Genomic DNA, 13,201 nt, shown 5'->3' with positions numbered 1-13,201 from the left:
GTTTGTGGATAATAACATTCATTAATACACATGACATGTTGAACTTCCAGACATGTATTCACATTTTATCAGAATACCTTGGAAGAGTTTTGGAATTCTGTTTTCATAAATGACTTTCAGTGTGAAATTTCTTACTGTGCATTAAATACATTTATAGAAATACACCACCACATAGAAAAGACAGGCCTTTGGTGTCCACCACCCATCATTGCATGTCCTGCATCACAGCTATAATGACGTAAAACATGGAACCAGATGAGACACGAAGAAAACTGGATGTTTATTTAATGACACTGGGAGAATGAATACATGAGTTTCAATGAGTTTTATATAGAAACAGAGAATAGAAATACATTTAAGTGATACTCTTATATTTCAGAGCATGTATTATTGTACTATAACTTGAGTTGAATCATTACTTATACTGTTACCAGTGCTTATATTTTGTCCTTCTTTTGAACTGAAGAATCTATGTACTTCTCCTTCCTCTGCTTTTGCACATCCTAACATTCCACATATTACAGCGGCATTCTATAAATGTCTTCATGGAACAGAAGCTGTAATGTACAGCACTGAATCACAAATGACATACTCAAGGTTCATAGCCAGCACTAAATTGCAGTTGACATAGTTCATTTGAGCTGGCAGAGTCTGAACCTGACGCAGAACAAAAAAAAAGAAAACAAAGACAAAAAAAAAAAAACAGCTTTATAATGTTGATATTCATGCACAGTACTCACACAGGGCATACGTAATGCTGAGCAGTTTAGCTCTGCTTTTGCTTAATCTGCAAGGAATTGAGAGGGGAGCTTTTTTTTTTTTTTTTTTTTCTAAATTTCACCATCTGCTCTGTGTCTCTGCAGATTTTTGCTGATTTATGAAACCCACTGAGTCTGTGCTTGCTCTTCTGCTTTCCTTTCATCCCACAAATTTATGGCATTGAATTAGAAACAATGGGAGCGCTGACCGTCGTCTTAACACCCCGCTCCTTCTGTTGCATTCAAGCAAGGCGGTTGGTCAGATGTAGACGGAGGTGGACTGAACTCTTGCCAAAAAGGTGGTGAATTTGGGAAAGTAAACATGAAATTGAGAAGAAAATGAGGTCAGTAAATTCAGGGGATGGCATTGCATCAGAGCGCGCGTGGAGCAAATGGGGGTAAGCAAAGACGAACAAAAATAACCCACTGCAGCTGGACAAAACCTCTCTCCACATAATGCCAGTGGTCCGCTCCCTCGAGAGGACAGCAGCTGTTATGTATTTCTGTCAAGAGGACCGCTCCCTAAAAAAAGAAAAAAAGGGGGAGAAAGTGGATGGTTTCGTGAGAAGGTGAAGCAGCATGAATGCACACTAATCTGCTGGCTAAATATTTTTCCCTCATCTTGCCTTTCTTTTTCCCACTGACATTTTATTATATAATACAAAATATATGCCTGTAGAATTTGTTGGAAGTGTCACGGTCGTTAGGAGCCTGAATAGGGAGGGACCTTGGCTGAAGACACACTGTTCTGTTCTGTTCCAGCTTAGGCTTGTGCTTGAGCTGATAAAATCCAAGAGGAGAAAACGAGTAACATTTCTTTCCCTCCTCCTTAGCAGACTCCTGTACCTGAGATACTGAAATAGGATGAGCAAATCATGCCCTCCCTGCCCCCGATGAGGTGATACTTTTCCTCAGACATGTCTCTAAAATCAAAATGCAGCTCATGGCAATCCACTTCAACACCCCCCTTACCCTGTAGCACTGACACATGCAATTATGACAGATCAGTCACAGAAGGAAAAAAAAAAAAAAAAAAAAAAAAAAAAACAGAGGGAGGATGTGTTGTTTAATTCTGCTGGTAATTACACCAAAGAGGCAAAAAGAAAAGAAAAGAAAAAAAAAATGAACAGTGCCTGAGCCTGAGGTGAGCTTTACTTCATGCCTGTTATGGTCGTGATGCCATATTTCAATTCATTTAATGCAAAGATTGCAACTATGACACAGATTATGCATGTTTTCCTTTAAAGAATAGCACAGTGGGTGTAGTTATATTGCCTTGCAGACATTTATATCATATAAACCAGGGGTGCCAAACTCATTTTTGTTCAGGGGCCATATTTAGCCCAATTTGATCTCAAGCGGGCCAGACCAGCAAAATAAGGACTTAATAACCTATAAATAATGACAAATCCAAGGTTTTCTTTTTGTTTTAGTACTAAAAAAACCCAATTAAATTATGAAAATATTTACATTTTACAAAAAAAGCTGTGAATAACCTGAAAAAACAGAAATTTCATTTGAAAAATTAGTGCAATTTTAACAATATCATGCCTCGACTTATTATGTATACATGTACATTTACACACAATGTTACATAAACATTTGGTAACAGGCAGAGTATTGTTAAAATTTTGGAGTATGGAAGTAAAATTTGAACAATTTCTACAATACTACATCTCTTATTATTAACACAACTACAGGTCACAGTGGATCCATAAATGCACCAAGCATTTAATAACAGGCAGAATATTGTTAAAATTAAACATTTCAGGTTGTTCATCTTTGTTTTAATTTATGCATTTATTTGCATTTTATTGTGAAAGAATAGTTTTGTAAATGTAAATATTTTCACAGTGTAATGTTATTTTTTTCACTTAAATTTTTGTCCATAGAATTTTTCACAAAGAAAATTTGTAGTTGTCATTATTTATGGGTTATTGTGTTGTTATTTTTACTATAGATCACATTGGTCTGTATGTGGAACCTGAACCAAAAGGGTTTTGACAACCTGGACTATTCAGGTTAATTTTTGCATTTTCATCCTGCGGGCCACATTGGAACCTTTGGCGGGCCAGATTTGGCCCCCGGGCCGCATGTTTGACACCTGTGATATAAACTCTTGAAGGATAATGACATTTATCCTCCCTTACAGACATTCTCTTCTCTTCCACTTGTACGTTCTTTTGCTCTAGACTTTTTTGGGCGTAAACCATACAGTGGATAACATCACTTGACATTTACATGCATGAGCAAGGAGGAAGTGTGGTGCGAACAGTGTCATTTACATCCTCCCAGCAGCTCCTGCTCAGGGTCTGATTCATGTCGGGGGGGGGGGTTGAGGTGGGTTGGAGGGGGGGGGGGGGGGGGGGGGGGGGGGGGGTTTGACTCCTCTGGGTGCATTTTGAAGTGTGACCAGCTCAGGGAATGAAATTCGCTCTGGCATTTTTTGCCTCTAATCTTACAATTGTTTGAGCGGAATGTCAGAACAAGAGGTAGCGTGCAAAATCTGTTATGGATGAAGCGTTTTCGCCCCCGATTTTATTTGCCCCTCTAGTGGCTTTAGGAAAGGAAAGGTGAGAGACAACATATTCAAAACAAAGAGCACGCCCAGCGAGGTAAATCGAAAGGAAAGCAGTCAGTGGTTTCTCATCAATAAAACCACAGAGTAATTAGAGAAAGCACTTGAAAGCCAATTTGTGAGTTGACAAATGATCAATCTTCATCTGTAACGCGCCCACAGTAGCATACAGCAGCAGTTGGTGGATGTGGTGACAAATGGCTTTTCCTTTGCTAGCTAGCTCCGTCTCTTTAGTGGAAGAGTCAGATGTTGGCTGAGGAGGTAAAACCTTCTGTTCCTCCTATCAGCGCCAACCACCTTGTCCCCGGATGAGACAAATTTACAGTATAGGAGTAAATCACTGAGCAGACACATGGCTACCGATAATCACTTTAGCGTGACTATTTACAACGATAATGAAAGGTGGATGGGCTTTGACTCCGTAAAGAGAGAATCAGTGTGAGAAAAAAAAAAAGATAATTCAGGTTTTTTTAAAATTATTTGCTTTGATGCTAAATCCTTCATGATGATGATGGAAAATGCTAAATTCCATGCTAAATTTAATTACTCCTACAGTGGTTAGCTTAATTTAACCTCCTAAGACCCAGGAAATGTCAGCAAAGAACAAGCATTTTTTTTTTTTTTTTTTTTTTTTTTTTTTTTTTTAAATTAAATAAGTACCCATATTGGAAACATCATGATGCAACAGTTTTTTCAGATGCAGTTTTAAAATTTTTTTATGGAATGTCCTTTGTGATGGACAGTTTTCTTTACTTCTTTCAATATGCAAAAGCAGAGGTGACAAAACTACATAAAGTTTCCTTACAGTACAGTACAGACAATCATCAGTCTGGTCTATAGGGGGCACAAAGACAACACTGACCACCACCCCACTAAAAATGACTTTTAAACATATTAATATTAATAAAAATGTGTCCAAAAAAAAAAAAAAGTATATTTAAATTCTTAATATATAACACTCATTCTGCACCCTTCATGTCTGTATTCTGTAAGACATGTTGGCCAAATGAGAAAATAAATGTTTGGTGAACAGGTGACACCCTGTAGCCAATCAGAAGTCTTTTTACTTTCTTGTCCTCATGTGCTTTGATGATTTAGGCTGAATTGTAAAGTGACCTTGAGTGAGATACAGACACTTTCATGACTGAAAATGAAAGTAAAGCAGACAATTAACCCGCTTCAAAGGTCACAGGTAACAAAATGTAGTCCCACTCAGCCCATTATGCCTCCATTTACTTGCCTCCACCTTGAGTTTTACAGTTATTTTAGTTTAACTGACTATGAAGCAAGACAGTAATTGGCTACTAGTGATGTAAGGTCAGTGGTTGAATGGTTTAGTTTAGTTTAGCACTAGTTACCGTTGATTTTGTGCTAAAAAACAAATATTAAAATTTAATTAAAGCGATGTCTTTATCCATTTTTTATGCAGTTCACTTTTTTTTTTCTTTTTTTTTGCTTTTTATGGTCAGTTCATCTTGTTACACTTATAACTCTACTTTCATCAAGCTAAAAAAGATGATTGCACTCTTCTTGTTTATTTAAATCGAAGTAGAACGCTGTATCTATCGAATAAGCTTCCAATAAGCTCAAACCAAAGACTATAAGAGTTTTCTCCCTGTTACATCTTTGGTGATTTTATCTTGTTTTATCTTTTACATCATATATGTCATTTTTGACTAGTTACTTTTTTTATTCCATCATTTTATTTATTATTCATGTCTCCTTACATTTTCTATCATTTACATGTCTTGCACATCTTTTACATCATTTTTTTCATTACATATTTAATATTGTTTTTGTATTCCTTCATCTGTTTTGTTGTTTTTATCTCATTTTAACCTGTTCTGTCATTGTTGTGGGTGATATGTCCTCATGGATATATCAAGGGTGCTTCTTCTCTATATGTTATTATTATTATTGCTCCATGTATTTAGACATCTGTGCCATAATGCAAATTAAAATACTTGATAACATCCTTCAAATCTGACTCTTTTTTGAACATGTAAAGAGCATAAAATGGAAGTATTTGAGTTACAATGAAGGTAGTTAAAGGTAAAGGCTGTTAGAAAAATGAATAATAAAAAAAGATACAAGAAATTTCTACTTGGGTAATGAAGTATTTGTTTTGTTGTTGCCCACCTCTGTCTGTGGTTGCTCTAGTACCTCCTTTGAAACCTTATTAATTAGTTTGTTTTATGACAGACACAGTCCCTGTGAAGAACCATCCCATAAAACGCCCCCGCACTGCCGCCGCTCTTCAAACGGACACCTATCAAATAAACCCCCCCAAGTACAACCCTCCTGCACCGACTCCCCTCCTCTGCCCCCCCCCCCCCCCCCCCCCTTCATCCCAGTTTGCATTGATCCCTTCCCTCCCAGAATAGATTTGGACACAATAATTCAGCAGCCAGGTAAATTGGAATAACTCTGACCATTAGTGAATTAGTTTGCTCTTTAAAATAAGCCATTGATCTTGGAGCTGAGCTGATTGGTTGCTGACCAACCAGAGAATTTAATTATCAAACAGAGTGTTGCTTGCTCAGCCGTGTTTTCTGAAGGTCAGGGTGCCACTGCAGCCATCGTTTTTTTGTTTTTTTTTTTTAAAGAAAAAGACACGGCTGAGGCGAGAGGCTGGTGGGAGAAAAGAATCCAGTACAAACGAAGTTAGCCATGGTTAGCCCTCCCATTCCTCTGTTGCTTCCAAGCAATTGCAAGTGGCAGACCATTACCACGCCTTTCCAGACAGGGTTGAGAGCCGGGTAATAATAATTCTCGGAATTCAGATGACAGAGGTTTGGTATATTTAGATGCAACTCTCTCCTCTCTCTGCTCTGTCTTCCCTCAATCTGTCATAGTTTTTCCATTGAGGTCGTATTAATATGGACTACGTTAAAATAACCCAGAGGAGAGTAGAATCTCATTTTTAGCGTGCCAGCCATCCATAACCTTATATGTCAAAGCCTGAGTGGAGGTTGTGGTTCATCACTGGAGGAGGGAGGGGGGGCTTAGGCCTGGGGTTAGGGATTCAACTGCCAGGAAATTATGAGCATTAAACACTTTATGTCCTGTATTCTCATAAATTTTTATGCACCAATTTATGACTGTTCCTATCAGTTTATGGTGGAAATGGCTTTATTTATGAAAAGGAAAACACAAATTCTGACATCAGGTGACAATTTAAAGTCTAATGGAATATATTAGGCTTTCAGGCTTTCTGTTTTCTTTTTAGATTTTTATTCACCCGTACATCAACTTCTGTTTTTCCTCTGCTGAGTACACACAGACACGACTTACTTTTTTTTTTTTTTTTCTCTTATTTTTCATCGTTTATTTGAGGAATGCATTTCCCAGGGCATAGTTTCAATAAGCTGAACCTAGACCAAACCGACTGAACCACCCACAGACCATAACACTGCCCCCACAGGCTTGTATTGTAGGTAAAAGGCATGATGGGTAATCACTTCATCCACCTCTGATGCACCTGTCATTCCGGGACACTCATCAGATCACATGACCCTTTTTCCATGGAACCACAGTCCAATCTTTATGCTTTCAGTCAAGCTGATGGTTGCTTCAGAAATGAGAAGCTACTACATCAGTTAAAGGGTTAAAGAACTGACACATATTAATCACTACAGTAATTACCGAATGGAAGAATCTGAATTATTTGCGGAGTGAAGTCCAGGTAGGGATTTTTGCTCATGTTGGAAAACTTGATGCACAATGAAATTATATCACCTATACCTATGTTTGAGGATGATGAAAAGGATTGGATTTTTGAATGAAAGATAGAAGAATGTAGTCATATCTTTGGTCAGGGATAAAAACTTGTGGTTCACAGATGCCTGTTAACACCATCTCGTGACCAACGATGGCCTAGAACAACATCAAAATCCCACAGTCTGACTGACGCTGTGACCTACCTCTACTTAACCAATAGGAGGTCAGCATGAATAGTTCATATAAAATACTAAAAATACTGATCTCAACAGTCTTTGCAACGTTTTCATCGCAAGTTGACCTTTTTTCCGGAATCATGGCCGAGTGCAAGTTTTGCACATTTACCTGAGGTTCAGTCGATGTTATCATTACCCGGTCTGATCAGAAGTTAATATATCCCTGTTGCAGTGTGGCTGCAGAAGACTCTTTAGGAATACACACCACAATGTCACAACACAGTGGATTCAATAAGGATCACACCTATCAGAGTTGAGAATGTAAGCTTGTGAAGCCAAATAAAATTATTTTTATTCACTGGGAGAAATGCACAAATACCGAACATATGCATCAGCACCTCATAGGTAAACTACGCATCAAAGATTTTGCTTCACCATGCACATTAAACTTGTATCACAGGAATGAATCCGCTGTGAGGCAGACATGTTGATAAAATTCTACCCATATATGTTCGATGTGGTTCCACCCATAAATAATGTAGGAAATAAAGACATACCAGTGACCAGGTGTCACACACAAACCAACGCGTACTGTAAATGGATGGTATGGAAATGTAATATATCTGCTCTGAGTCCCTGGAGTGTACCTGTCTGCCTGCAAAAGGCTTCATTCTACCCTGATCTCTTACCTCCCCGGGTTTTAGAATACAAATAAGGAGAACAAGCCTCCCCATTCTTATGAACTTTACAGAATAAAGAGGGACACTTAGGACCCCACACAGGGGAGAAAGGGATTGATTGGCGAAGCTAGTGACGGGACCAGAATGGAGATTGAATTCCCTTGAATGAACCAGAATGGAGGAGGAGTTGCGGCATGAATAAGGCTGTTTAAAAAGCGGCCGCAGGAAACAGTCCTCCCTTGTCCTGCCTTGTGATTTCCTGAAGCAGACATCCTCCTCTTTTTTTCACCCTGCTCATTCAAGGGTAAATGTGATCCACTCTCTGTCTCCACCCCCCCACCCCCCTCCTCTGTTTCACTAATCCACTCTGCAAATAACAGGAATATGCAAATATCAGAAAATGAGAGGGTTTTTATGCTGTTGTTGTTTCATAAACCACGAGGAAAATTTTTGAAATGCAAACAATTTGTATTGCATGTTGTGGTCTCTTGATGCAAAACGACACAAATACCCTTAATAAAATGAGACCTGGAGGAAATGATAGGTCTGAACCAGTGGCTTCTGCAACATTTGGTGAATAGTTTGACATTTTGTGACAGATAATGAGAGACAGAACATTTAAGGCGTGATAGTATCTTTTGATAGCACCGACCTCTATCAGCCCTGCATATCTGATATTTTAACATCTGACAGAAATATTTATTCATATTAAGTTTTATAAAACAGCTTGATAATGATAATTATTGTGATATAAAGTTATAACATATCATGATTATTTGTCCAAAACAAACCAATAAAAAAATTCTTGATGGTGATAATACTTGGAAAACAAATCATAGTAATGGAAAAGATTATTTCAAGATAGCAATAAGCTAAAACTGTTCAGTAATAGTGTGGCAACAATATGGTAACCTGCAAAGAAGATTACATCAGTGTGATATTATATTAAAAAAGAGTAATAGGGCTCCATTAGTGGATTTATAACCTCATAATAATGAATTAATTGTTTGATGCTGTTATCTTGAGATAATGAGTTAAATATCCTGTAATCTCAAGAACAATTTATCACATGTTTTCAGTGGAACTCATGTCTTATTAAACTTGAAAGAAGCCTCCCCCTTTTTACAGATGCCCTTCAAAATAAGAGCACTCTGCATCATGTTAGCCTTGTTTTTAATAACAGGGAAAAAATGCCACTATGTAACTATCTGGCACAATTGCATTATCATATATTGATGTTTTTACAATATTATAGGCTACTATCAATGTAATGCCTTCATAATGACTGGAATATCTATATTGGGAATTAGCACAAATTACTTCATTGCCTAAAAACTTGCGGTATATTATTTGTAATAACCACAAATCACCGAAACAAAGCCATCGTAATTAGCACGTCAACACCTGGTTATTACTTTGATAATTACATGGTATAATCTTTATTGTTACGGTACTATCACCGCTACTATGCTATAAAAGAGCCATTATGGTCTTTTATAAAGTAACTTTTTTTTTCTACCACTTATTCTACAATGTAAGGTTTCTCTTATGGCAACAGCAGATTCTGTTTGTATTTCAGTCTCTCTGTCACAGTGAGCCCGGCCTTAAGCGTAGCTCTCAAAGAAGCCATTTCCTTTTTCAACAAATCAAATCCACTTCGGTGGAGATCAGGGCAAAGCACAGCACCACCATACAAACAGCACTACACTCCTGTATTTTCAACTTCATCCAACCTTGGTATAAGAATGATTCCACCTTGTTACAGGCAGAAATGCACAGCTCTACCTTGGGCTATTTATTATTTAAAACAGTTAGAATTCAAAGTATATTTTCCACATACAGTATGATTTTTAAAAAGACAGACGTATTATCTGAACCTTGATGTTTTGCTCCTATAATTCCATCAATGGACCAAAAGTGAATAAGTGAAGAATTTGGACTGAGGGAGCTCAAATGCTCAAAAATATATTGTCTTATTGATGTCACTAGCGGCATTGTACCTGTGGTGCCATTGTGTGTGAAAAGTGCCTATACGTAGAGAGAGGCTAAAATCGCCCAGCATACCTCACAACATTTGAATACGGACATGAAATTGTGCCTAGTAGATAGTCAGGAAATGTTTCTATTCATTTGGTGAGTTTGGCGGTGATCGGGCCTGTGAAGGCTGAGGAAAATCCGTACAAACGGCCTCCTGTGCTGCAACACCGATTGATCCGACTCAGAACGTGCATTATATAGTAGGATACAAATAAATGTCAACAAATGCCCAACAAATCGTTATTGCTTCACTGGACAGTGAAAATCTGAAACGATATCAGACCATATTTGAAATTATAACAACATACTTTACAGCCCTTTAATGACATATGACACCATTAGCATCAACCCCTTCTAAGCTAACATTACTATTTCATACTGTTACATTATACAGCAGGACAATTTCTAACCATGTAGCTGTCTTGATTTAGCATTAGCATGGCAGCATGGTGGCATTGTGGTTAGGAAGCCTTTCTGTGTTGAGTTTACTTGTTTTCTATAACCTATATGTACCGTTATAAACAGGTTCATATAGGTTAACTCTACCGTCAGTGTCTTTGACCATGGTGTTGATGAAGATCTAGAGTTGGTCCTCGAGTGCCTTCAATGGCCGCTCACTACTGCCAATGTGGGCTAATGCTTATGCTAATGTGAGGTATGTGTAAAATAGAATGGGTGAAATACAGAGAACTTCCTTACAGGGATAATATAGTGTGTTAACCTTTGACCTTTTCACCTGACCAAGTCCTTAAAATACGCTTTCAGAATGTATTTACTCTTTTTCGACTGCGTCATATATTACTGTCACTATTAATGCAAACTAGGAAGTAGCTGAATTTTGAAAACTTTGGCCACCAGATGCAGATATAGCGTCTTATTTTGAAAATGGTGTAATTTCATCCAAAGTTTCACTCTACATTGTCCAAAGTATTGAAGTGATCATTTGTCAATTCTCTGAGTTTATACAACTTCAAAATAGCAGTGTGACATTATCCTTTTGTTAGCAATATATTGATTCTCCTGCCCTGTAGCGTGACATCAGAACAGAATGGCCACCATCTCTGTATAGTCTGTAAGTATAGGTTTAAATGCCAACCCCTTGCCCTTTGAACCCCTTTTTAAGCTCGGTCTGCAGATCCAGAATTATGCTCAGTACCAGTGAGGGACCGGCTGGGGTGGATGGCCCCCGTCCAGTTGTTAAACTGTCCCCGTGGTTCTCTGCCAAATTATTTGGCTCTCCTTGTAATGGCATTGAACTCTTTTTTTTTTTTCACTGGGCAACAGTTCTCCGAGGACCTTAGCAACAATTATTAACCAAACGTGTTATCTCCTCCGAAGCTAATTTCACTCCATCCGGCCTCAGTGGCTTATTTACAGAGCTGCACATTTGCTGTTGGTGAGTCAGCAATTCTTACACGTGAACATGGGTTTATTCTTGGGAGAAACTTTCTTTTTCTTTCTTTTTTTTCTATCTGGTGCTTACTAGCTGCAGCTTCCATATTTAAACCCAGAGAGCACCATGCTGTACAGTCTGCATCCTTTGAAAGAAGAATACCAGTTTATCTGATTTCTAATTCTGCCTCGTTTCCTGCTGTGCTGATGGTGCACTGCACCGCACATCCCCAGTGACACAAATACCAAAAGTCAATCTCCATAACCCAACTGGACCATTGTATACAGATTTAATAAGCTAGTTTGCTATGTCAACATTATATATACATACATATTTTTTTTTCTTTTTTCAAGTAGATATTTGCAGTTTGTGTTCTCATTTCCTGACAGTGTTCTCTTTTAATACATATACCATACAGCAAAGCTGTACCATCAAGTGAACATGAGAGCTGAGGTCCTGGCCCTCCTGGTGTGTCCCATGCATCCTGACTTCAGAAAAAATATGTAGGCCTATGGTAGTCAGTGGCCACAGAAAATCCTGTGAATCTATTCAAAGTATGTCATCAATTACACATCTGATATTTGTCAAATTAAATTCATTTTACCGGTCAAGGAATTCACAGCTTGTGATAAAGTTACTTTAGTGTAAAATGGATTTGTTGAATGCATGTCATTAACACCAAACGGGTGAAATATTTCACCTTATTCCTCAAGAAAAAGTGAAAAGGTTTTGTGTATGTATGTGATGCTAATTGCTCGCTCTCTCTCTCTCTCTCTCTCTCTCTCTCTCTCTCTCTCTCTCTCTCTCTCTCTCTCTCTCTCTCTCTCTCTCTCTCTCTCTCTCTCTCTCTCTCTCTCTCTCTCTCTCTCTCTCTCTCTCTCTCTCTCTCTCTCTCTCTCTCTCTCTCTCTCTCTCTCTCTCTCTCTCTCTCTCTCTCTCTCTCTCTCTCTCTCTCTCTCTCTCTCTCTCTCTCTCTCTCACACACACACACACATGCAAAAGGACCCTTTCTCCAAAAATACTGTTTCAGGGCACTGACAACACCAGTCTCATGTGGCTGAAAGGCCAAAATGCAGATTGACATAATTCTGTTGTCGTGTGTACGGGGTGTATACACCATATATCACCACAGCAGTGCAACAATAAGAGGCTCACGAGTTCATGTAACAGTATCCATGATTGGCTCTGTGGCAACAAAATGTCCTTATGGCTTATTGTCAAAGTACAAATGCTAACATTTGATTGGCTCCGTGGAAATAGACAAACTGATATTTCGTACCACAGTACTGTGGCAGTAGCCATTGGCAAAAAAAACGAGATAATATCCTGCCATTGCTAACTATCTAGAAATTCACTGATAGCTTAGCTGTTGCAGTATCCACTGTTATAATATCAAAGTGAACCCATGTTACTCCCGTGTTCACACAGTAACAGAGTCTGAACAGACTAATTGCTGAAACAAGTGTTCAGTAACATCACAGCAGTAGCACACATTTATACGCGGTACATACATTAACTAGGACGTTTCTGTTAACCTCCCTAACCCCAACATCATAAAACACACAGAGACAGTGCTGAGTTACTGGACTAAATGAAGCTATTAGCAGTAATATCCAATGCCTCCTGCACTGGTAACCTAGCTTAAACAAACAGGATGAGCAGAAAAGTGCAACAAAATCCATCATCTCAAATAAAACTTAGATATAAATTTGTCGTAATATTAGAACCAGTAGTAAAAAAATGTTTAAGTTTCTTTGCAGTTGCTTTTGCTAATGATGATTTTATTCCATGTTTTTGTGTTTGGGGCTTTGCCATACAGAATTCCATCAAGGGGTTTAATCGACCCAGAGGACTCATAT

The 13,201-nt window shown here is 38.3% G+C and overlaps 1 protein-coding gene across 1 annotated transcript in view; it reads left to right on the top strand.

The window, feature by feature from the left end:
- brinp1 (bone morphogenetic protein/retinoic acid inducible neural-specific 1) overlaps positions 1 to 13,201 on the top strand; it is a 312,756-nt gene that overhangs the window by 37,633 nt on the left and 261,922 nt on the right. The window lies entirely within an intron of this gene.

This window comes from Sphaeramia orbicularis, chromosome 12, assembly GCF_902148855.1.
Source record: "Sphaeramia orbicularis chromosome 12, fSphaOr1.1, whole genome shotgun sequence".
Classification (NCBI taxonomy): Eukaryota; Metazoa; Chordata; class Actinopteri; order Kurtiformes; family Apogonidae; genus Sphaeramia; species Sphaeramia orbicularis.
Note: the sequence above shows the minus strand (reverse complement) of the source record. Positions and strands in the feature narration are given on the sequence as shown.